Here is a 25948-nt window from a genome sequence, read left to right as displayed (position 1 = left end):
AGTATGCCTCATCTTCTGCCTTGGGACCCTCCAACCACACGGAATCAATGTTGATTTCGCCAGTTTCCTTAATTCCCCTCCAATTCCAGATCCAACTTTCCAACTCGGCACCTCCCTCTTGAACTATTGTAACTGTCCATCTTCCTTCCCACCTATCCGTTCCACCCTCCACTCTGTCACCGTCACCCTCCCCTTCATCGACCTATCGCATTCCCAGCTGCCTTTCCCCCCACCCTCACACTCTCCCATTTATCTCTCAGCCCCCTTGGGCACCCCCTCTCATTCCTGATGAAGATCTTATGCTTGAAACGTTGACTCTCCTGCTCCTCGGATGCTGCCTGACCAGCTGTGCTTTTCCATCACCACACTCTCGACTCTGATCTCCAGCATCTGCAGTCCTCACTTTCTCCTGCTGCCAGATCTGCTGCGTTTCTCCACCCAGACCCCGATGTTTGCAGCAGATTTCCAGCACACACTGTATTTGACATTACTTTTCCCAGGTCTCGGACCTCAGTGGTATTTCGAAACAGGGCTCGGAAAAATTGCTTGAGTGAAGGAAAATGCAGAAGTGGCATTCATGGGGAGGTAATAAATGGCAGAGAGAAAATCGTACGTGTGGAGAGAATTGCAAGTAAGTGTAGGAATTATGTAGGATAGGGACAATCACGTGGCAGTTACTGCGGTATGGAACAATGTGAAAGGGGGGAAGTGATGATTGGAAGGGGTATCTGTGGGGTTAGAGAACGAAAGCTCAATAAACATACCTTACAGAATCGTCTTCTCTGTGGATTGTAAACCAGGGGAGGGGTGGGGAGGGGGTGGGTGGGATAGAGAGAAAGAAAGAGAGAGACAGGATCCACCAGTTTTGGCATCATCCGCAAACTTACTAACCATATCTCCTGTATTCACATCCACATCATTGATATAAATGATGAAAAGCCATGACCTAAATGAGCGGTGGGGCAACATCTACAGGCTGAATGGTCTACTCTTGTTGCTATCTTGTGAGGGGAGCATTGTAACTGTGCAGGCAGCTGGGGTGAATATCTTCCTTAATGCTGGAAAACGGTCAGCTCCAGTCACAGTCAGCGCCACAGACCGCAGCAGATGGACCACTGCCTCCCTCTGCTGGAGTAGCCCCTGCACTGCACATTAGGGCCAGTTGAAGGTCCAGCTCAAAAACAAGTGAAAAGCCCTTCCTCATGAAGAGTTTATGCCTGAAACGTCGACTCTCCTGCCCCTCGGATGCTGCCTGACTGGCTGTACTTTTCCAGCACCACACTCTTCAACTCTGACTCTCCAGCATCTGCAGTCCTCACATTCTCCTACGTTATTATCAGTACACCTCACAAACCTGCTCCTGTTGTGATTACCACCTCTCATCCCCAGGGAACACAGGGACAGCAGACCATTTAGCCCGCCATTTAATGTAGCCATGGCTGATTGAACAGTTACCATTTACTCGCACTATCGCCATAGTCCCTTTTACCAACGATACCTAAAACTCTAAACTTTAAAGACAGCTAATTCCTGATTTCTTAGGATTCAAATTCCAGCATCTGTCGCAATGGGATTCGAACCTGCGCCTCAGAACATCTCCTGAGCTGTGGTTTGTACCAATATCCCATCGCCTCCCCAACAAGCCACGCTCTTTTTCCCTTTTATGTCACGAATGGGTCAAACTTTCTGTCAAAATGATGGATGGTGACTGCTTCAAACGTTCCATTCTGTGGGGAATTCCCTACCTGCAACACGACATGGGTACAAATCCTCCAAAGTTCCATGCTCATTCCCATGCAACAATTGTAAGTGTTTCCTCTGGAGTTATCCGAAAAACAGGAATGGTTTCTGCATGCCCACTTCTTCAAATTCCTTCCCAAAGTTAAAGATGCCCATTTGTTGTCCCCAACACTCCACAGTATAAAGTCTGAGATTGACATCATTTCCTGGCTGGCAGCTCCTTAACCTGAATCAATGATATGGAAACATGGGTGGTACGGTGGCTCAGTGGTTAGCACTGCAGCCTCATGGCACCAGGATCCAATTTCGGTTCCACCCTCGGGCAACTGTCTGTGTGGAGCTTGCACATTCTTTCCATGTCCAATAGTGTGCAGGTTAGGGTGGATTGGCCATGGGAAATGCAGGGTTATAGGGTAGGGGGTGGGTCTGGTTGGGATGCTCCCTGGAGGGTCAGTATGGACTCGATGGGCCTAATGACCTGCTTCCACACTGTAGGGACTCTATGGTTTCTGTGCAATATTGCCCACATTTTCTCCAAAGATGTCTATTTAATATGAAGATTGGGGATCCTCACTGGCAAAACACGCAATGCTGACACGAGAAACAGCACAAGTGGATTGGATCTGGAATACATTGCCGCAGAGCACACAGGAGGCTCGATCAGCTGTGGCTTTCTGAGGAGAATTGATTAACTATCTGATGTAGAAATAGGGCAATCCTGTCTTACAGAGAGCTCTTCCTGGGGTGTAAGCACTCTCTTGATTCTCTTATTCCCCAAGTGTCATCGATGCACATTGGCACATTTTGACCTGGCTACAGAATTGGCTATTTGCCAAGAAACACTGAGTGGAGATAAGGGCTTCTTTTTCAGGTCGGTGACCTGTAACCAATTGGGTTCTCCAGAGGTCAGTGCTGGGACCACAAGTGTTTCTATTAACCACTTGGAGGAAGAAAGGGGATGTACCATCACCAAACTTACAGACAGCATAAAAATGGGTAGAAAGGCAGACAGTTTATGGAGGGAACTGAAAGAACTTTGGATGCTGTAAATCATAAACAAAACACCAATTGCTGGTTTCATCCCACCATCAGACTGACCATGGACTACTCCTTAGTAGCTGTCTCATTCTTCGACACATGCATCTCCATCAAGGATGTGGGCCTCAGTATTCCACTCTCCCCAAACCCACAGATAATCTCGTAATGCTACAATTCTCCAGCTTCCACCCACAACATATTAAAACAGCCATCCCCTATGGACAAGCCCTACACATTCACAGGATCTGTTCAGATGAGGAGGAACATGACGGACACCTGAAGGTGCTCAAGGATGTTCGTAAAAGAACAGGGTTCGATGATCAACTCATCGACTGCCAGTTCCGATGTGCCACAGCGAGTACCCGTAATGACCCCCTCAGGAGACAGATACGAGCTGCAACCAACAGTATCCTTTGTTGTTCAGTACTTCCTGGGAGCTGAAAAATGACACCGTGTTCTTCACAGCTTGCAACATGTTATCGATGAGGATGAGCATCTCGCCAAGACCTTCCCTATGCCTCCAGTTCTCACCTTTAAACAACCACCAGACCTTAAACAGACTGCCCAGCCTTCAGGATAACATCGACCACAACACTGTACATCCCTATCATGGGAATCCTGCAGGACATGTCAGAGTGTGGACACGGATACCACCATTACACGTGGGGACACCACCCACCGTGTACTGGCTGTATCCCAATCTTTGTCTCAGCCAGCGCTGTCTACCTCATACGCTGCAGGCAAGGATGCTCCGAGGTATGGCTCATTGGTGAGACCAAGCAGACGCTACAACAACAGATGACACCACACAGCAATCACCAGGCAGGGGGGTTCCCTCCCAGTTGGGGAACACTTCAGCAGTCAGGGAAATTTGGCCTCAGATCATCGGGTGACCATCCTCCAATGGGACTTTGGGAGAAACAACAACTCAGAATGGCCGAGCAGAGGCTGATAACCAAGTTCGGTATCCATGGGGATGGCCTCAACTGGGACCTTGGGTTCATGTCACACTACAGGTGACCCCACTACACTACACACTGTCCCTCACACACATACTCACACAGTCATGCAGACCCTCTCTCATACACACTCTCTCTCTCATACACACGAACATACACCTCCCACACTCACACATTTTCACCAAGCTTTCACACATGCAAACACACTCTCTCACTTTCACTAACACTCACCTACTCACATGCACATACCAACTCTCTCTCTCTCTCAAACACATGCACACACATATTAGTCGATAGGGTGAAGTTATATGTCTAGTATTATATTTGCAGATACATTCTATTTTGCTCAATGCACAATCTGCAGGCAGTCAATACATGCATGTTTTGTAAACTCCATGTTGGAAATAGAATCATAGCCCTTCTTCAGGAAAGGTTGGGACATAGACAGACTTTAACCTCACACCTTTAATGCATTGTCTGAGCTGAATTATCACCATTTGTTATGAAACCTTAAGTTATCTTGAAAAGGTGACTTGAAAGATATTCTGCGATTTACATATTAATGAATTGAAATATTCTAATGATGAAAGACTTCACAACAATCTAGGTTTGTTCAATATATTATTTTAGTTGCATGACACTGTATGCCCTCTCTCTCTCTCCTGCCTTGTTTGTACGCAAACACTAAGTGTCACTTCGTACTGAGGTTCTACCTGTCCCCGGTGTTGCGAAGGATGGGCCTGGCCTCGCTGCCGTGGAACGCTCCGAGTAGTTGGACCGTTCCGTATCAACTGTCCTTCGTGGAGAAGTTTATGAAGAAAAACACCTTTGACCACAAGTCCATCAGGAAGTGGTCAGCACGTAGTGTCCTTGAGACCCTTCGGGAAAAGGAGAGGGCGGATCCTATCGAGCGGTTCCCTGAGCAGACTGTCAAAGCCATTTGGCAGAATGCCTCATCGCCAGAACTTTTCAACAAGCACCAAGACATGGCTTGGCTGGCGGTGAGAAGGGCTTTGCCTGTGAGATCCTTTATGCACGCCCGGACTCTCAGCCGCACCGCACGCTGCCCTCGAAGTGGCTGCGGGGGGGATGAGACTGTCACACACCTCCTTCTGGAATGTGCCGACGCAGAAGAAGTCTGGAGAGGAATGCAGTGGTGTTTGTTGAGGTTTGTCCCGAGCAGCGCCGTGACGTGGGACTCCGTGCTCTACGGCCTGTTCCCCCGGTACGCACACCGAGACGAACATCAACTGTGCCTGGAGGATCATCAACTCGGTGAAGGACGCTCTCTGGGTGGTCCGAAACCTGCTGATCTTCCAGCTCAAGGAGTTGACCCCGACTGAGTGCTGCAGACTGGCACATTCCAAGGTCCAGGACTACGTGTTGAGGGACGCGCTGAAGCTTGGGGCAGCTGTCGCCAAGGCGCGGTGGGGAAAGAACACTGTGTAACATCTGCCTGCCGAAAGAAGAACAGGGGGCCCGCGCAGTCTTTTGGGCTCTGCTGGCGCCTCAGCTCAATGTAATCGCATCAACCTGTAAATAAGAATGATTACACTGTCTCGATACGCAAAGAAATGGAATGTGTACATGTGTGTGACATGTTCAGTTGTATAGATCAAACTATTTATGAATAAAGTATATTTTTGAAATAAAAAAGGGTGGCGCTTCCAGGACGAGTCTATCCCATTGCACTTCGGGTGTGCTGACGCCTGCGATGTCCCCAAATGCGGGATACTCGACTGCAAAATTTGTGGGAGTGGGGGACTGCGTTCGCGATCTCCCCTGATTTACAAACCAATGGCAGAATCTGAATTGCGGTTTTTCTGGAGGCAGTGCTGTTATGCTGCGACTTGTCTTGTCACTGCTACGTTAACACCCAAGTTTGCTCGGGCAGTCTTTGGTATACCTTTCTTCCCTCTCCAAGCAAGAGCCGTCCTAACTTTAAAACCGTTAAGCCCACCAAACCTCTGCTGCATATGCGACCATTTCCCTCTATTTCCTCACTATATCTCTCAACATGCTGCTGAACCACCTTCCCTCTTAACTGCTCTCAGTCACTATCTGCTCCATGTCTTACTACCGTTTGCTTCTTCGCCAACCTATCAAGCAAGGGCACCAACACCCTGAGCTACAAAGTGCAAAGTCCAGCCCACCTCACGCCTGGGGGGAGCAATGCCTCATCTTCCGCCTTCGGACTCTCCAACCACACAGCATCAATGTTGACTTCACCCGTTTCCTCATCTTCTAACCCCCACCTCATCTCAGACCCGACCCTCCACTTGACTTGTCCCACCTGTCCATTTCCTTCCCACCTATCCACTCCACACTGACCTATCCCCATCAATGCTCCCCAACCCCCACCCACTTGCATGTGCCTATCACCTTCACAGTAAGTTTCCCCCACCTCCACAACCACCTCCAGTCCAATTACTGCTTTTGCTCCGCTCCAAGTCTCCAGTCTGCTCCAATTCAGCTCTCAGTATTTCTGTACTGATCCAGGCCTCAGTCATCCTGTACTGATCCAGGCCTCGAATCCTGCCCCAACCAGCTCTCAGCCATTCTGTACTGATACAGGCCTCTAATCCACTCCAGTCCAACTCTCAGCCATTCTGTACTAATACAGGCCTCTAATCCGCCCCCATCCAGCTCTCAGCCATTCTGTAGTGACACAGGCCTCTAATCCACTCCAATCCAACTCTCAGCCATTCTGTACTGATCCAGGCCTAAATCCGCCTCCATCCAGCTCTCAGCCATTCTGAACTGATACAGGCCTCTAATCCGCTCCCCCCCCATCCAGCTCTCAGCCATTCTGAACTGATACAGGCCTCTAATCCGCCCCCGCCCCCCATCCAGCTCTCAGCTATTCTGTACTGATCCAGGCCTCGAATCCGCCCCCATCCAGCTCTCAGCCATTCTGTAGTGATCCAGGCCTTAATCCGCCCCCATCCAGCTCTCAGCCATTCTGAACTGATACAGTCCTTCTAGATTAGTTTAGATTACTTACAGTGTGGAAACAGGCCCTTCGGCCCAACAAGTCCACACCGACCCGCCGAACGCACCCACCCAAACCCATTCCTCTCCACCTAACACCACGGGCAATTTAGCGTGGCCAATTCACCTAACCTGCACATTTTTTGCACTGTGGGAGGAAACCGGATCACTGGAAGAAACCCACGGGGAGAATGTGCAAACTCCACGCAGTCAGTCACCTGAGTCGGGAATTGAACCCAGGTCTCTGGCGCTGTGAGGCAGCAGTGCTAACCACTGTGTGTGGTGAAAGGGTTAAAATTATGTCCCAATACATGTGTGAATCTAACCGGAATGGAGGTGTTGCTTAGTCCCGTGTGAATCTTATTACACACCTCCCCGTGTGAATCTTCTTATCTGTATGTAACCAGAATGGAATGTGTTTTTTAGCCTTGCTCTGCTGTTCACATGAATGTTTATATCTGGAAAAGAGTATATCAGCTGGAAAAGTCTCCAGTTCGGTGAGTCTGCTCCGGGGTTACGTTTAACCGCCGAGCGTGGGTTGTTGGCAACCGCTCTACGAGAACTGACGGCTCCCAGTTCCGGTAACATGTAGAGTGAGTATAAGCCAGACCCGGGAGTCTGCTCCGGGGTTACGTTTAACCGCCGAGCGTGGGTTGTTGGCAACCGCTCTACGAGAACTGACGGCTCCCAGTTCCGGTAACATGTAGAGTGAGTATAAGCCAGACCCGTTGTAAGTATGAGACCTGGTTGTGGCGACGCTGCGGGGAATAAAATGTGCTCATATTCTAGCAGACTCGCCTCTTGGTCGTTTGTTCTGTGTCAGACTACTCTCCTACGAACCTGACCTTGAGAATTTTTTAAAACATTTTGGCGTAGTCGAGCAGGGTCAATCGCAATTGAGGAGAGATTTTGATACAGAACAATGTTTTGGAAAAAGACTAAGAAACCAGAAGAACAAACTGTGGAGGTCCCGACCGTCCCGGGATGGCATGGATGTGGGCATGTACGTGGCAGTTTGTTTGAGAAATGGTGGGGGGCGACCGGAGGAACCCCAGGGTCGCTGCTGTCCACCCTTGAGAGGATCCCAGTCCTGCCGAAGAACCCCTTGCCTGGGGTACAGCGGAGGATGTGGGCATGTCCAAAAAGCTGAAGCGGAGTTAACAGAATTGAATGGGATTGAACTGAACTGAACTGAGTGGAACTGAAGTGAATCAAATTGAACGGAACAAAATGGAACTGAGCTAAATTGAATTGAAATGGACGGAACTGAATTGAACACAATTGAATTGAACTGAACAGACCTGAACTGAGCTGAATTGAACTACACTGAATTGACTGAACTGAAATTAACTGAAACGAATTGAACTGAATTAAGCATAATGTAACACATGTATTGGGCCAAGCAGTGGAATGTGGTGAAAGGGTTAAAATTATGTCCCAATACATGTGTGAATCTAACCGGAATGGAGGTGTTGCTTAGTCCCGTGTGAATCTTATTACACACCTCCCCGTGTGAATCTTCTTATCTGTATGTAACCAGAATGGAATGTGTTTTTTAGCCTTGCTCTGCTGTTCACATGAATGTTTATATCTGGAAAAGAGTATATCAGCTGGAAAAGTCTCCAGTTCGGTGAGTCTGCTCCGGGGTTACGTTTAACCGCCGAGCGTGGGTTGTTGGCAACCGCTCTACGAGAACTGACGGCTCCCAGTTCCGGTAACATGTAGAGTGAGTATAAGCCAGACCCGGGAGTCTGCTCCGGGGTTACGTTTAACCGCCGAGCGTGGGTTGTTGGCCACCGCTCTACGAGAACTGACGGCTCCCAGTTCCGGTAACATGTAGAGTGAGTATAAGCCAGACCCGTTGTAAGTATGAGACCTGGTTGTGGCGACGCTGCGGGGAATAAAATGTGCTCATATTCTAGCAGACTCGCCTCTTGGTCGTTTGTTCTGTGTCAGACTACTCTCCTACGAACCTGACCTTGAGAATTTTTTAAAACACTGTGCCACCATGCCGCCCCGTCCTCTAATCCGCACCCCCCCCCCCCCGCATCCAGCTCTCAGCTATTCTGTACTGATACAGGCCTCGAATCCGCCCCCATCCAGCTCTCAGCCATTCTGTAGTGATCCAGGCCTCAAATCCGCACCAATCCAGCTCTCAACCATTCTGTCCTGATACAGGTCTCTAATCCACTTCAATCCAGCTCTCAGTCATCCTGTACTAATTCAGGCCTCGAATCCGCTCCAATCCAGCTCTCAGCCATTCGAGACTGTTGCAGCTCTCCATCGGCTCCTCTTCAGCTCTCAGCTGCTCCGCACTGATCCAAGCCTCTGGCTCACTCTGTTCTGCCTCACATCTGCTCCACACTGATCCAGGCCTCCAGCCCACCCTGTTGTGCCTCTCAGACTCTCCACACCACACTAGGCCTCCAGCCCACTCTGATCTGCCTCTCAGCCTCACCACACCACACTAGGCCTCCAGTCCACTGTGTGCTGGGTCACAGCAGCCCCGCACTGATCCAGGTCTCCAGCCCACTTTGTTCTGCCGCACAGCTGCTCCGCAGTAATCCAGATATCCTAATTTAATCTTGTCCCGTTTGCCAGCACTTGGCCCTTATCCCTCTGAACCCTTCCTATTCAGATGCCTTTCGTGTACTTGTACCAACCTCCATCACTTCCTCTGGCAGCTCATTGCGTCCACGCAGCACCCTCTGTGTGAAATAGTTGTCCCCTAGATCCCTTTGAAATCTTTCTCTTCTCACCCTAAACTATGCTCTCTAAATTTGGAATCCTTTACCCCAGGGAAAGCAGCAGGTAAATCAGACACGGAAGAAAAGGACGATTACATTTTAATCACAGGCCAGTTTATTTTACACAGAGGGTGGTGAGTGCTCGGAATGTGCAGCCAGACGAGGTGGTGGTGGTCTCAGTTTCGTGTCTCATCCAACGTAATGTTGAGAAATATGTTTCCCTGGCACCCTTAATCTTGTATGTGATTTCAACCTGAAGTCACTAATCTGATTGAAGAGAGATTTGCAAAGCTGCAGCTAAACATTGCAGAAAGTCGAGGTAAATTGGTTTTAAAAAATGCTTCTAGTTTCACAATCAAAGATTGTAAGTTGCTTTTATTCGCGTTGACATCAAATTCGGACGAGTGTTTGAAAACAAAGTTGGAACTTTCCCTCCTGTTTTCCCGCGAATCAGGAGGCAGCCTGAAGGAAACAGGGGCGGGGCGCGTCCTTTTAAGGGATAGATGCAGATAAGCAGCGCAGGCGCAGCCGTGGGTGGTATTTGAGTAAAACGGGAGTCCTGGAGACATTCGGTGATCCATTTGAAGAATGAAGCTGATCGACAGGCAGGGCAGGTTGAGGAAGTGAATGTTCGATGTTGCAAAAGTGAGTGAGTGTGAGAGTGAGAGGGAGCGGCTGTTGTGGGGTGTGAGTGAGTGTGAGTGTTGAGCATACTTACCTGGCAGGGGAGATGACATGATCATTGCGGTGGCGCTCCCAGGATGAGACTATCCCATTGCACTTCGGGTGTGCTGGCGCCTGCGATGTCCCCAAATGCGGGATACTCGACTGTAACATTTGTGGTAGTGGGGGTCTGTGTTTGCGCTCTCCCCTGATTTACAAACCACTGACAGAATCTGAATTGCGGTTTTTCTGGAGGCAGTGCTGTTATGCTGCGACTTGTCTTGTCACTGCTACGTTAACACCCAAGTTTGCTCGGGCAGTCTTTGGTATACCTTTCTTCCCTCTCCAAGCAAGAGCCGTCCTAACTTTAAAACCGTTAAGCCCACCAAACCTCTGCTGCATATGTGACCATTTCCCTCTATTTCCTCACTATATCTCTCAACATGCTGCTGAACCACCTTCCCTTTTAACTGCTCTCAGTCACCATCTGCTCCATGTCTTACCACCGTTTGCTTCTTCGCCAACCTCCCAAGCAAGGGCACCAACACCCTGAGCTACAAAGTGCAAAATCCAGCCCACCTCACGCCTGGGGGGAGCAATGCCTCATCTTCCGCCTTCGGACCCTCCAACCACACAGCATCAATGTTGACTTCACCCGTTTCCTCATCTTCCCACCCCCACCTCATCTCAGACCTGACCCTCCACTTGACTTGTCCCATCTGTCCCAAAACAGCTGTTATTTTATTCCTAATATTTCGTACAAGATTCCAGAAACTTCCTCACGTGCCTCCTTTAGCGTTCTGGGATATTTCCCCATCAGATCCGGGGGACCTGTCCACCTTAATGCTTTTTAAAGGCCCCCAACCCCACCTGTTGTTTAATGTTGTGATGCCCGGAGTACCAACATACCTGTCCCTAAACTCCCCATCCACCATGCCCTTCTGCTTTGTGAATACTGGTGCAAAGTATTCGCCACCAACATCACCCACTTCCACCAACCCCACACATAGATTTAGGTTCTGTTGTGTCACGTGTACTCAAGTACAGGAGTACGGTGGAAAGTATATAATGTCGCCACACACGGGGTCACCTTCCAAATAAACTTTAGTACTAACTATTAAAAGTTTAAACGAAAAACACCACCCAACACCAGGTTATAGTCCAACAGGGTTTATTTGGAAATACAAGCTTTCGGAGCACTGCTTCTTCAGGTGGTTGTAGAGATACAAGACACAGAACTTGTACCAAATACACCGGCGTCTCCAAATCATCACCGAACACAGTTCGTGGCTGGGGATCAGCCCTTGATCGCGGATTGAGGATCAGCCCTTGATCGCGGATTGAGGATCAGCCCTTGATCGCGGATTGAGGATCAGCCCTTGATCGCGGATTGAGGATCAGCCCTTGATCGCGGATTGAGGATCAACCCTTGATCGCGGATTGAGGATCAGCCCTTGATCGCGGATTGAGGATCAGCCCTTGATCGCGGATTGAGGATCAGCCCTTGATCGCGGATTGAGGATCAGCCCTTGATCGCGGATTGAGGATCAGCCCTTGATCATGGATTGAGGATCAGCCCTTGATTGTAGAGTTGAGTCTTTCACACCCAGAGCCAGCTACCAGGCAGGGATCAGCAAACAATCTGGCGCCTTCGGTGACCTGTGGGGAAAGGAAACAAAGTGGTTAAGGTTTCAACTTGCATCTGAACAGCATTAACACGGACGCACTGCTCGAGTAACTAACGTAACTAACTCAGTCAGAACAGAAAAGTGTAGTTCAGTTGGAAACTCCTGACTCGAAACCGGTTACTTTCTGAGCTAACCTTTAAAAAATAGGGGGAAGTAAGATGGAAGAGAATGGCAGAAGATAGGGTAGAAGTAGCAAGGTAGAGATTGACAGCCGAAAGAGGGAAGGAATGAAGGTAGTCCAAGTGAAGAGAGCGCTTAGCTTGGGTAAAGCCTTTGCTTGATGCAGCCGTCCGAGTGGTTGGTGTCCTCGAAGAGTCCCAGCAGGCAAAGTCTGGCTGGCCTCTTGCAGGACCATGGGGGCCGAGCTCTGGAAGCGCAGGTGGGTCTTGAAGCCCTGGGCGATGTCCCGTAGCGGGCGCTGGAAGGGCAGCTTGCGGATCAGCAGCTCGGTGGGGTTCTGGTAGCGGCGGATCTCTGGCAGTCCCACGGTCCTTTCCCCTCCCGGTGAACTTCCGCGCCGTCTGCTTCGTCCTCGCCCATCCCCACTCTCTCCCATCTCCATCCTCTCCCCCTCATCCCCATCCACTCTCTTAACCCCCTCTCCCCCATAGTCTCTCACACTCACTCACTCACTCACTCACTCACTCACTCTCTCTCACACTCTCTCACCCATCCACCCCGCCCCTCCTTTTATACAGTCCTGAGCCACTGGCGGCTGGCGCCCGGCGTTTTCTGATTGGTCCATTAAAGCCTTCGTCTGATTGGTGCATAAAGCACCCTCGCTGATCTCACTGATTGGTTGATATTGCGCTTTGTGATTGGACAGTTTGACAATCCGGGAACAATCACCCCCATATTTGGGAAACACAAAGTGTGAGCTTTAACCTCTGTGTTGCTGGACAGAATTGCATCAGGCTGCCTTATTAGGTTCTGATGCTCGTGTTCAGCACAGAGTGCTGTTGTTTTGAGCGCATAACATTTTTTTTCTATTTTGTATGCTTTGTTCACACAAATCTTTGTTACATTCACAGCTGATGGTGCCATTCACATTCATAGAACAGATTCCGTCGTTGATTTCACTGGATTAAATGCCCATCCTCTTGGCTTCAGCTTGGGTCACTCAGCACATCGTCCTGGACCTTGGAATGTGCCAGTCTGCAACACTCAGTCAGGGGCTGGGAGATTTGTCATAACCAAAGCAATCATTTTGTCACATACTAAAAGCCTGGAAACCATTTTGAATCTTATGTTAGTGTCTGTCTGTCATTCGTTCCCTGGCTCAGTGAGGTGGTTGAACTTGCAGCTGCACAAATGCCTAACAGTGAAGTCTTTCCCAGCTCTTCCTTTACAAGAACCTCTTGTATACAGACACTTGCTTATCAGCTACTAACCAACACTGTCCAGACACTATGTGACTGAGGCTAGTGACTGGGCAAAGTGCCTGAACTCGCCTTATCCTGCAATTAACAGTTGATGCTGCTAGATTAGCAGAGCGCATGATGTGGAGGAGGAGGTCTTGGGCTGGGATGAACAAAGTTAAAAATCACACAAGCCCAGGTTCTGGTCCAAGAGGTTTATTTGGATCACTAGCTTTCAGAGTGCTGCTCCATCATCAGGTTGCTGTGGAGAATAGGACCAAGACACATAACTTATCAGTGTCATGCAACTGAAATGATATATTGAACAAACCTGGATTGTTGTTAAGTCTTTCATCATTTAGAATATTTTAATTCATTAATACGTAAATCCCAGAACTTCTTTTAAGTCACCTTTTCAAGATAACTTAAGGTTTCATAACAAATGGTGATAATTCAGCTCAGACAATGCATTAAAGGGGTGAGGTTAGAGTCTGTCTGTATCCCAACCTTTCCTGAAGAAGGGCTTATGCCCGAAATGTCGATTCTCCTGCTCCTCGGATGCTGCCTGACTTGCTGTGCTTTTCCAGCACCACACTCTCGACTCTGATCTCCAGCATCTGCGGTTCTCACTTTCTCCCAGATATCCCAATTTTGAGTCAGACTGGTTCTATTTCCAAAGTGGAATTTACAAAATGTTACATATATTGACTGCCTGCAGATTAAGCATTTTGTGAGCAAAATAGAATGTATCTGCAAATATAATTCTGCCAATATAAATTCACCCCATCGACTAATATGTGTGTGCACGTCTTTCAGAGAGAGAGAGAGCGAGGGTATGTGCGTGTGAGTGGGTGAGTGTGAGTGAAAGTGAGAAAGTGTGTGTTTGCATGTGTGAAAGCTTGGTGAAAGTGTGTATGTGGATGTGATGGAGTATAAGCCTGTGAGAGGGTGTGAGTATGGGAGGTGTATGTTTGTGTGTATGAGAGAGAGCTTGTGTATAAGAGAGGATCTGCATGACTGTGTGAGTAAGTAAGAGTGTTTGTGTTTATGTGAGAGAGTGTGTATCGTGTAGTGGGGTCACCTGTAGTCCAGTTGAAGCCATTCCCATGGGTACCGAACTTAGTTATCAGCCTCTGCGAGGCCACTCTGATTTGTTGTAGATCCCAAAGTCCTCCTTGGAGGATCTGAGGCCAAATTTCCCTGACTGCTGAAGTGTTCCCCGACTGGGAGGGAACACCCCTGCCTGGTGATTGTTGAGCGGTGTCATCTGTTGTTGTAGCGTCTGCTTGGTCTCACCAATGAGCCATGCCTCGGGGCATCCTTGCCTGCAGTGTATGAGGTAGACAGCGCTGGCCGAGACAAAGATTGTGATACAGCCAGACCTGCTGCGTACACGGTGCGTGGTGTCCCCACGTATAATGGTGGTATCCGTGTCGACACTCTGACATGTGTTGCAGGGTTGCCATGATAGGGCTGTACAGTGTTGTGGTCGATGTTATCCTGCAGGCTGGGCAGTTTGCTGTGAATAATGGTCTGTTTAAGGTTTGGCAGTTGTCTAAAGGTGAAAAGTGGAGGCGTAGGGAAGGTCTTGGCGATAACGTGTTGCAAGCTGTGAAGAACATGGTGTCGTTTTTCACCAGCCTGAAAAAGAAGCCCTTAACTCCACTCGTTATTTCTTGCCCAATAGTCAATTCTGTAGCCAGGTCAAAATGCGCCAATGTGCATTGACGAGAGCATCCTAACCAAACCCACCCCCTACCGACACTATAACCCTGCATTTCCCAGTTGCAATGCACCCTAACCTGCACGGGTTCAGACTGTGGAGGAAACCCACACAGACACAGGGGGAAGGTGCAAGCTGCACACATACAGTTGTCCGGGGGTGGAACCGAACCTGGATTCCTGGCGCTGTGAGGCTGCAGTACTAACTACTGAGCCACTGTACCACCCGGGTTTCCATATCATTGATTCAGGTTAAGGAGCTGCCACAGCCAGGAAATGATGTCAAGCTCGGAGTTTATACTGTGGAGTGTTGGGGTTGGACAACTCCAGAGGAAACCCTGACAATTATTGCTTGGGAAAGAGCATGGAACTTTGGAGGATTTGTTCCCACGTCGTGTTGCAGGTAGGAAATTCCCCACAGAATGGAGCGTTTGAAGCAGTCTCCATCCATCCTTCTCACAGAAAGTTTGATGCATTCGTGACGGAAAAGGGAAAAAGAGCGCGGCTTGTTGGGGAGGCGATGGGATATTGGTACTAACCACAGCTCAGGAAATGTTCTGAGGCGCAGGTTCCAATCCCCTTGTGACAGATGCTGGAATTTTAATCCTAAAAATAAATCAGGAATTAGATGTCCTTAAAGGTTAGGTTTTGAAGTATCATTGTTAAAGGGATTATGATGGTAGTGCGAGTAAATGGGAACTGTTCAATCAGCCATGGCTACATTAAATGGCGGGCTAAATGGTCTGCTGTCCCTGTGTTCCTGGGGATGAGAGGTGGTAATCACAACAGAATCAGGTTTGTGAGATGTTCTGAGAACAACGTAGGAAAACATGAGGACTACAGATGCTGGAGAGTCAGAGTTGAAGAGTGTGGTGCTGGAAAAGTACAGCCAGTCAGGCAGCATCCGAGGGGCAGGAGAGTCGACGTTTCAGGCATAAGCCCTTCATGAGGAAGGGCTTTTCACTTGTTTTTGTGCTGGAACTTCAACTGGCCGTTATGTGCTGTGCAGGGGTTACTCCAGCAGAGGGAGGCAGTGGTCCATCTGCTGCGGTCTGTGGCGCTGACTGTGACTGGAGCTGACCGTTTTCCAGCATTAAGGAAGATATTCACCCCAGCTGCCTGCACAGTTACAATGCTCCCCTCACAAGGTAGCAACAAGAGTAGACGCTGTAGATGCTGCCCCACCGCTCATTTAGGTCATGGCTTGACATCATTTCTCTCAATGATGTGGATATGAATTTAGGAGATATGGTTAGTAAGTTTGCAGATGATGCCAAAATTGATGGTACAGGGTAACTTTCTCTCCCTCCCTCCCCTGGTTTACAAGATTTGGGCTGACAAGTGACAAGTAACATTCACACCACACAAATGCCAGGCTATGACCATCACCAATGCGAGACAATCTAACCATGCCCCTTCACATTCAATGGTGTTACCCTCACTGAATCCCCCACTATCAACATCCTGGGGGTTATCATTGACCAGACACTCAACTGGGCTTACCACATAAACACAGCGGCTACAAGAACAGGTCAGAGGCGAGAAACATCTCTTGAGTCCCCAAAGCCTGTCCACCACCTACAAAGTGCAAGTCAGGAGTGTGCTGGAATACTCCCCACTTGCCTGGGTGGGTGCAGCTCCAACAACACTCAAGAAGCTTGACACCATCCAGGACAAAGCAGCCTTCGCTTGTTTGGCACCACATCCACAAGCATCCACTCCCTCCACCACCGATGCTCAGTAGCAGTAGTGTGTACTATCTACAAGATAGAACATAGAACATTACAGCACAGTACAGGCCCTTCAGCCCTCAATGTTGCGCTGACCTGTCATACCAATCTGAACCCCATCTAACCTACACTATTCCATGTCCGTCCATATGCTTGTCCAATGACAACTTAAATGTACCTAAAGTTGGCACTGCAGAAATTCACCAAAGATTCTCAGACAGCGCCTTGCAATCTCGACTACCTCTATCTAAAAGGACAAGGACAGCAGATACACGGGAACACCACCCCTTGCAAGTTGCCATCCAAGCCACTCACCATCAAGAAGGGATTAGATTAGATTAGATTCCCTACAGTGTGGTAACAGGCCCGTTGGCCCAACAAGTCCACACCGACCCTGTCACCCAGCCAGACCCATTTCCCTCTGACTAATGCACCTAACACTATGAGCAATTTAGAATGGCCAATTAACCTGACCTGCACATCTTTGGACTGTGGGAGGAAACCGGAGCACCCGGAGGAAATCACGCAGACACAGGGAGAATGTGCAAACTCCACACAGACAGTCGCCCATGGCTGGGATTGCACCTGGGTCCCTGGTGTTGTGAGGCAGCAGTGCTAACCACTGAGCCACCATGTTACCCTCATGGGTCTCGGTAGGATGCTGTTCGGAGGGTTGGTGTAGACCTGTTGGGCTGAATGGCCTGTTCCCACACTGTGGAGATATATCGCCGTTCCTTCACTGTCACTGGGTCAAAATCCTGGAATTCCCTCCCCACAGCAGGTGGGCAGCAGTGATTCAAGAAGGCAGCTCACCACCATCTTCAGAAGGGGGCAACTAGGGACGGGCAGTGACTGCTGTGCCCAGACAATGATGCCCATGTCCCATGAGAGAATGAAATAAAATTGAGACCAAGAGGTATCCAATTTAAAAGAGTAATGAGGAGGAAGTGTTGTGAATTGATTAGCCCAGAGGGATGCCAGGACATTGATTAATGTTAAGGAGGAGATAGACAGATTTTTAATTAGCAATGAGTTGAAGGGATATGGAGAGTGAGAAGGAAAGTGGGGTTGAAGCTGAGATGAGATTAGCTTTCGTCATATTAAATGGTGGAGCAGGCTCAAGTGGTTCAACTGGTCAGTTCCGCTCCCACCTCTTGAGTTCCAACATTTTTATGTAAGTGAGATGCTTCAGCAATAGCAGTAGAAGGTGACATGGAAGGGGGAGAGAGAGAGAGAGAGAGAGAGAGAGAGAGAGAGAGAGAGAGAGAGTGGGGTGGCACGGTTACTCAGTGGTTAGCACCAATGCCTCACCGCGCTAGTGACCCTGGTTCAATCCCAGCCTCGGGCAACTGTCTGTGTTGAGTTTGCACATTCTCCCTGTGTCTGCGTGGGTTTCCTCTAAGTGCTCCGGTTTCCTCCCACCATCCAAACATGTGCAGGTTAAGTGGATTGGCCACAGTAAATTGCCCCACAGTGTCCTGGGATGTGCAGGTTATGGGTGGAATGGCCCACGTGCAGGCTAGGTGCATTGGCCATGAGGAGGACAGGGTGTGGGTGGGATGCCCTTTGGAAGGTTGGTGTGGATCTGTTGGGCCGAATGGCCTGTTTCCATACTTGTGCGGATTCTATCTCTTCTCTAAATGCACAAAGATTAATCCTGGTCTGCCCCATTCCTGTGGACACTGCAAGTTGCAAGCAGAGATCTGTTTAAACGACAGACCCAGGGATACATTGGTGTTCCAAAAGGCACGATGAATTCTCTATCATGTGACCTCTCAGTGTTGTATACATGAGCCTGTGTAACAGAGAAAAAGTACAAACCTGCCCATCTCCACGCTCTGACTCAAAACAGCAAGCGACCAGCCACCAGCCCAGGCCCCACACTCTGGGCAGTGACAGGCATTGGGTGATACAGTTGGAATGCGTCAACGGAGCCCTTTACAAAGCAGACTCAGGGATGGGTCTGCAGAACTGTCTGCCCCAGACTGGGACTAGCCCATATACAAAACAAGTAGTGGCTCTGTTTTGGTGTCCAACAAGAAACTATTTTCCTTTTCAGCTGTGATTCCTCAATTATCACAGAGAGCAAAATGGGCTGTCGCAGATTAACAGTTCACTTCAGTATAGGAGTTGGAGGTCATGTTGTAGTTGTACAGGACATTGGTTAGGGCCCTTTTGGAATATTGCGTTCAGTTCTGGTCTCCCTGCTGTAGGAAGGATGTTGTGAAACTTGAAAGGGTTCAGAGGGATCTGGGTCAAATGCTGACAAAAGGGAGTTGATTAATTTAGGATATCTGGTCAGCATGGAGGAGTTGGACTGAAGGGTCTGTTTCCATGCTGTACATCTCTGAGACTCGATGACCTCATACTCATTACATCTTGTTATGAATCACTGGGGTAGCTGGTAGTCAAGGAGTATTCCCCAGTTTCCCCGACTTTCTGATAGAAATCACAGACCAGGTTTCTGCATTGAACAAGAATCGATGTTTATTACAAGAAATTAGTCTCTAACTTCAGGTAACCATGACGTGGAGGAGCTGGTGTTGGACTGGGGTGGACCACGTTAAAAACCAAGCAACACCTGGTTATAGTCCAACAGGTTTATTTGGAAACACTAGCTTACTTCCAACTAAGCCTTTTGGACTATAACCTGGTTCCACCGGCATATAATTACTAACTTCTAATCCCCTTCGAAACTCCCCTGTCACACACATACACCCACAGACAAATGAGAGGGTAAAACAGATTGATCACAGGAAAGACTGGAAAGACAGTTCAATAGTGTTCATTCCCAGATTCTGTTGTCAAAATGATCTCATAGAGTCACAGAGTCATAGACATGTCCAGCATGGAAACAGGCCCTTCGGTCCAACCCGTCCATGTCGACCAGATATCCCAACACAATCTGGTCCCACCTTCCAGCACCCGGCCCATATCCCTCTAAATCAATCCTATTCATATACCCATCCAAATGCCTCTTAAATGTTGTAATTGAACCAGCCTCCGCCACTTCCTCTGGCAACTCATTCCATACACATATCACCCTCTGTGTGAAAAAATTGCGCCTTAGGTCTCTTTTATATCTTTCCCCTCTCACCCTAAACCTATGCCTTTTATTTCTGGACTCACCCACCCCAGGGAAAAGACTTTGTCTATTTATCCTATCCATGCCCATCTTGATTTTGTAAACGTCTACAAGGTCACCCTCAGCCTCCAACGCTCCAGGGAAAACAGCCCCAAGCCTGTTCAGCCTCTCCCTACAGCTCAAAACCTCCAAACCTGGCAACATCCTTGTAAATCTTTTCTGAACCCTTTCAAGTTTCACAACATCTTTCCGATATGAAGGAGACCAGAATTGCATGCGATATTCCAACTGTGGCCTAACCAATGTCCTGTACAGCCGCAACATGACCTCCCAACTCCTGTACTCAATACTCTGACCAAAAAAAGAAAGCATACCAAACGCCTTCTTCACTATCCTATTTACCTGTGACTTCACTTTCAAAGAGCTATGAACCTGCACTCCAAGGTCTCTTTGATCAGCAACCCTCCCTAGGACCTTACCATTAAGTGTATAAGTCCTTTTGCTGGCCAACACATTGCAGTACTCCTTACTCTGAATGCTTGCAGAGGCAGCAGATGGCTGGTACCACATAAAAAATGCCTCTGACGTATCAGTTACAAGCCACAACTTACAACTATTGATGCAGGAAAGATAAGACCATAAGACATGGAGCAGAAATTAGGCCATTCAGCCCATCGAGTCTGCTCCACCAGTCAGTCATGTCTGATAAGGTTCTCAATGCCATTCTCCCCATAACCCTTGATCCCCATGATACTCAAACTGCTTTTCATCAGGTGCTTTGACTGCAGTGAACAGAGAGACCACTCCTGAACTGAGCAAGTACTGTACTCCCCTCTTTCTCTTTGAAATTTGTTCCCAGCTTCAGGCTTTCCAGAGACCTGAGAACCAATCACTCAGTTGTTGCAGGCAGAACAGTCTCTGTGCGGGAGAAGGGAATACCATTTTGCCTACTGACCACTTCCTTACAGAAAACATGTTTGGCTCTAGCGAAAGAGGGCCTACCCACAATGCCACTGGTACCTCAAAATTAGCTACACTCAGGAACTAACAGTAAAAGAGCCAATACCTGAGCCATTACCTAATTGGAGGAATATGTTATCTAAACAACCCGCTAATGGGATTCTCGACCTCACAATGGCACTGCACCTCCAGAATCCACAAAGGCTCTCTCTGTCTCCCCAGGAGTCCAGCCGACACAATGTCACCACAGACTAAATGGCACCAGGGTATTCCATATGGATGACCACTGTCCTATGGAACGATTGTGAACAGGATGCTACCCCTTACTGTCTCAATGCCTTTAGATTAGCTAACCTCCTGTGGGCATTGTTTACCTGACAGATACTGCTGGACACGCAGCATTGATTCAACAATCTCAAACTATCAACTGTAATCAGAACGGTATTGTCCTGTAATTAACTTTATTTTTATTTCAGAAATATACTTTATTCATAAAATAATTTGATGGTCTGTACAGTTGATCATGCCATACATATGTAAACATGTACATACAGAGATCAGAATTTATCATTTTTCTATACAGGTCTGTACATTTATCCATCACATGCCCATATATTTAGCTGACGCGTCAGCAGAGCCCAAATAACTGCGTGGGCCCCCTGTTCTTCGTTAGGCAGGCAGACTTTACACAGTGGTCTTTCCCCACCGCGCCTTGGCGGCAGCTGCCCCAAGCTTCAGTGTATCCCTCAACACGTAGTCCTGGACCTTGGAATGTGCAAGTCTGCAACACTCAATCGGGGGCAACTCCTTCAGCTGGAAGATCAACAGGTTTCGGACCACCCAGAGAGCGTCCTTCACCGAGTTGATGATCCTCCAGGCACAGTTGATGTTCGTCTCGGTGTGCGTCCCGGGGAACAGTCCGTAGAGCACGGAGTCCCGCGTCACAGCGCTGCTCGGGACGAACCTCAACAAACCCCACTGCATTCCTCTCCAGACTTCCTCTGCATAGGCACATTCCAGAAGGAGGTGTGTGACAGTCTCGTCCCCCCCGCAGCCGCTTCGAGGGCAGCGTGCGGTGTGGCTGAGAGTCCGGGCGTGCATAAAGGATCTCACAGGCAGAGCCCTTCTCACCACCAGCCAAGCCATGTCTTGGTGCTTGTTGGAAAGTTCTGGCGATGAGGCATTCTGCCAAATGGCTTTGACAGTCTGCTCAGGGAACCGCTCGATAGGATCCGCCCTCTCCTTTTCCCGAAGGGTCTCAAGGACACTACGTGCTGACCACTTCCTGATGGACTTGTGGTCAAAGGTGTTTTTCTTCATAAATTTCTCCATGAAGGACAGGTGATACGGAACGGTCCAACTACTCGGAGCGTTCCGCGGCAGCGAGGCCAGGCCCATCCTTCGCAACACCGGGGACAGGTAGAACCTCAGTACGTAGTGACACTTGGTGTTTGCGTACCGGGGATCCACGCACAGCTTGATGCAGCCACACACAAAGGTGGCCATCAGGGTGAGGGTGGCATTGGGTGTATTTTTTCCCCCGTTGCCCAGATCTTTATACAGTGAGTCCCTTCGGACCCGGTCCATCTTTGACCTCCATATAAACTGGAAGATGGCCCGGGTGACTGCAGCGGCACAGGTTCTGGGAATAGGCCAGACCTGTGCCACGTATAACAGCAATGACAGTGCCTCACACCTGATGAACAGGTTTTTTCCCGCGATGGAGAGCGACCGTAGCTTCCATCTGCCCAGTTTCTGTCTCACTTTGCTGATACGCTCCTCCCAAGACTTGGCGCACGCCCCAGCCCCTCCGAACCAAATACCCAGCACCTTCAGGTGGTCAGTCCTGATGGTGAAGGGGATCGAGGATTGGTCGGCCCAGTTCCCGAATAGCATGGCCTCGCTCTTGCCTCGGTTTACCTTGGCCCCCGAGGCCCGTTCGAACTGGTCACAAATGCACATGAGTCTGCGCACGGACAGCGGATCTGAGCAGAAAACGGCGACGTCATCCATGTACACGGTGGCCTTAACCTGCAGGCCCCCGCTGCCAGGAATAGTCACCCCTCTCAGGCTCGCATCCTTCCTGATGGACTCGGCAAATGGCTCTATGCAGCACACAAACAAGGCAGGAGAGAGAGGGCAGCCCTGCCTGACTCCAGATCTGACTGGGAAGCTATCTGATTCCCACCCGTTGATTGAGACTGCACTGACAATGTTGGTGTAGAGCAGTCTGATCCAATTGCAGATTCCCTCCCCAAAGCCCATTTTGGAGAGAACATCTCTCATATACCTGTGTGATATCCTGTCAAAGGCTTTCTCCTGGTCCAGGCTGATCAGGCAGGTGTCCAACCCTCTGTCCTGCACGTAGGCGATCGCATCCCTGAGGATTGCGAGACTCTCAGCGATCTTCCTGCCCGGCACAGCACAGGTTTGGTCAGGGTGAATCACCGACCTCAGAGCAGACCTGACCTGGTTGGTGATTACCTTTGACAGAATTTTGTAATCTGCATTCAACAGTGAGATTGGTCTCCAATTTTTGAGTTCCTCCCTCTCCCCCTTCCGCTTGTAGATGAGGGTGATGATGCCTTTCCTCATGGATTCACTCATGGTACCTGCCCGAAGCATACTGACATACACCTCCAGCAGGTCCTGGCCAATCAAGTCCCACAGAGCGGAATAGAGCTCGACCGGTAAGCCGTCACTTCCGGGAGTTTTATTCTTTTCGAAGGACTCAAGGGCCTTGGTCAGCTCGTCCAGAGATAGCGGCTGGTCCAGCCTCTCCCGTGTTCTTTCGTCTAAGACCTCCGTGATAGAGGACAGGAACAACTGGGAGGCCGCACTGTCGGTCGGCTTCGCGTCATACAGACTGGCATAGAAGGATTTACTGATCCTCATGACGTCAGCCTGAGATGACGTTAGCGAGTTATCTTCTTCCTTCAGGCTGCTGTGCACGGAGCTCTCTTTGTGCACCTTCTGGAAGAAGAAACGTGAGCACGTCTCGTCCTGCTCCACCGAGCGGACCCTGGACAGGAAGATTATCTTGGAGGCCTCCGAGGCAAAGAGCGAGGCTTGCTGGCCCTTCACCTCCTTGAGGTCCTCCGTGACATTCACCCCCATCGTCTGCAGCAGGAGCAGGTTCTGCATACTTTCCTGGAGCTGGGACAGTTTTCCCCGCCTCTCTCTCGCCTCCTGAACACCTTTGAGGATGAAGAACCTCTGATGTTCCCTTTTACTGTTTCCCACCAGTCCGCTGGGGACTCAAAGAGGGGCTTCACGGTTCTCCAACCTGCGTAGTCCATCTTGAGCTCCTCAATGTTTCCCAGGGTCAACAGCTTGGTGTTCAACTTCCACATTCCCTTACCCGCCCGCTGCTCGTCCTGTAGGTGACAGTCGGCCAGCAGGAGGCAGTGGTCAGAGAAGAACACCGGCTTGATGTCGGAGGATCTGACCGAGAGCGTTCGGGACACAAACAGGTAATCTATCCTTGAGCGGATAGACCTGTCTGCCCGTGACAGGTGTATCTACGCTGCGCTCCGTCTGCAAGGGTGCTGAAGACGTTGTGCAGCTTGGCATCTTTTACCGTGTCCATCAGGGCTTTGGACGTGGCGTCCAGTTTACGGTCCCCCCCGCCGGATCGTCCATCTGCATCAATGATACAGTTGAAGTCTCCGGCCAGACTGACTGGCCAGGACGTAGCCAGCAACAGAGGAAGCTGTTGCAAGACGGCCAACCGTTCCCTCTTACCCACTGGGGCGTACACATTAATCAGTCTCAGGGGAGCATTCCTGCACATGACGTCGGCGACGAGGAGGCGCCCGCCCACCACCTCCTTAACCTCGGAGATGGTGAAGTTGCCTCCTCTCAACAGGATACCCAGGCCAGAGGCGCGGCTATCGTTGCCCCCCCGACCAAACTGACGGCCTGTGGGCCCACAATCTCGACCATCTCCTGTAGCTGCTGAGGTGCGGTATCCCACACTCCTGCAGAAACAGGACGTCGGCTTTAACGTTGGCCAGGAAGGCCATCGTAGAAACACATCGCGTAGCCGATTTGATGCTACGCACATTGATGCTGGCAACTCTTATCCCCATTTTAACAGTTTACAAGGTTAACAGTGTCCATTTGCTGCTGGTCTTGCCCCTCTGGGGTAGCTGTGTGCATCCCCGTGGTGACGGCAAACTGCTGGACCATCCCAGGGCTGAGGTAGCTGTCCGGCTCCACGCTGGAGCCATTTCCCCACTCTGGTGTCTTCAGGTCAGGCCCAGGGTCCGCATGGTCCAGTTCTCTGTCTGACAGCGGGGCTGTCACAGGACCGCTGCTCCCAGTTACCTGGAGCTGTGGGCCGGTGGGTACCTCTTGGTTCTCACCGGGTGGGGGGAGGCCTTTACCCGTCCCCTCAGAGGGATGGTCTTTTCCTGCTTGGGCGGTGCTGCCCTCCTTTTTCCCCGCGGCGCTCTGTCCCTTCCTCTGGTGACGACCCTCCTTGCGCCCATCCTCACCGTCGGAAGAGCTGCCTGTATCCTCGCCGTGTAGGTGTCGCTTCCCCCCTCGCTGGGTGGCTCTGGGAGGTTTCCTCTTCCTGCTTTTGACAGTAATCCAATCCTCTGCCTCCTTTGGTCCCTTCTCTTACATTTCCTCCGTCTGTCTTGCACGCAGTACACATCTTTTTTTTTACTTACCAAAGGAGTGTCATTTATTTCTAAACCATTGCTCTAAAGTACAAAACTTCAAGTGCATCAGGGTTGTATCCAGCCCATGGGTTCTATGTGTATAAACATACACACATTTAAATTATATAGAAATTGCTCGAGTTACAAGACTAAAGATCTGGTCATAGAATTCTAAATAGCTCAATCTTCAGTCAACAAGAAAGCATTAACAGTTCTTGGTGAACGTGGTCAGTTGATCAGTTTGAGTTTCAAACAGCCCTAATTTTTAATTTTAAAATTTAGTAGAATGCAAAAGCAGCTGACAAGGAGACGAAGGTCGGTGAGGACCTGGAAACAATCATTACCATGAAAGAGGCAGTGGTAATTCTGGGGAAATTCCAACAATTCAGTAAACAACAAATATGACACCACACAGACACGTACACACTCTCCCTCTCTCTCTCACACACAGACACGCGCACACTCTCCCTCTCTCTCTCACACACAGACACGCGCACACTCTCCCTCTCTCTCTCACACACAGACACGCACATACTCTCCCTCTCTCTCTCACACACAGACACGTACACACTCTCCCTCTCTCTCACACACACAGAC

General features: G+C 49.6%; 1 protein-coding gene, 1 long non-coding RNA gene, 1 other non-coding gene and 1 pseudogene across 3 annotated transcripts in view; 3 read left to right on the top strand and 1 right to left on the bottom strand.

Moving 5' to 3' along the window:
* The window catches only part of LOC148140922 (uncharacterized), a 245778-nt gene that overhangs the window by 175875 nt on the left and 43955 nt on the right, over window positions 1-25948 (top strand). The gene's annotated exons all lie outside the window — the stretch shown is intronic.
* Window positions 5386-5522, top strand: LOC148140925 (U1 spliceosomal RNA; annotated as a pseudogene).
* LOC148140924 (U1 spliceosomal RNA) lies at window positions 10186-10349 on the top strand. Its single transcript, XR_015753219.1, has one exon. It is a non-coding gene; the product is annotated as a U1 spliceosomal RNA (small nuclear RNA).
* LOC148140923 (uncharacterized) lies at window positions 11293-12323 on the bottom strand. Its single transcript, XR_015752970.1, has 2 exons — window positions 12087-12323; window positions 11293-11797 (listed from the first exon to the last, which is right to left on the bottom strand). It is a non-coding gene; the product is annotated as an uncharacterized LOC148140923 (long non-coding RNA).

Source organism: Chiloscyllium plagiosum, unplaced genomic scaffold, assembly GCF_037043375.1.
Source record: "Chiloscyllium plagiosum isolate Xiang-an unplaced genomic scaffold, Cpla_swu_hap1 HiC_scaffold_35, whole genome shotgun sequence".
NCBI lineage: Eukaryota > Metazoa > Chordata > Chondrichthyes > Orectolobiformes > Hemiscylliidae > Chiloscyllium > Chiloscyllium plagiosum.
This window is presented reverse-complemented; position numbering and strand designations above follow the sequence as displayed.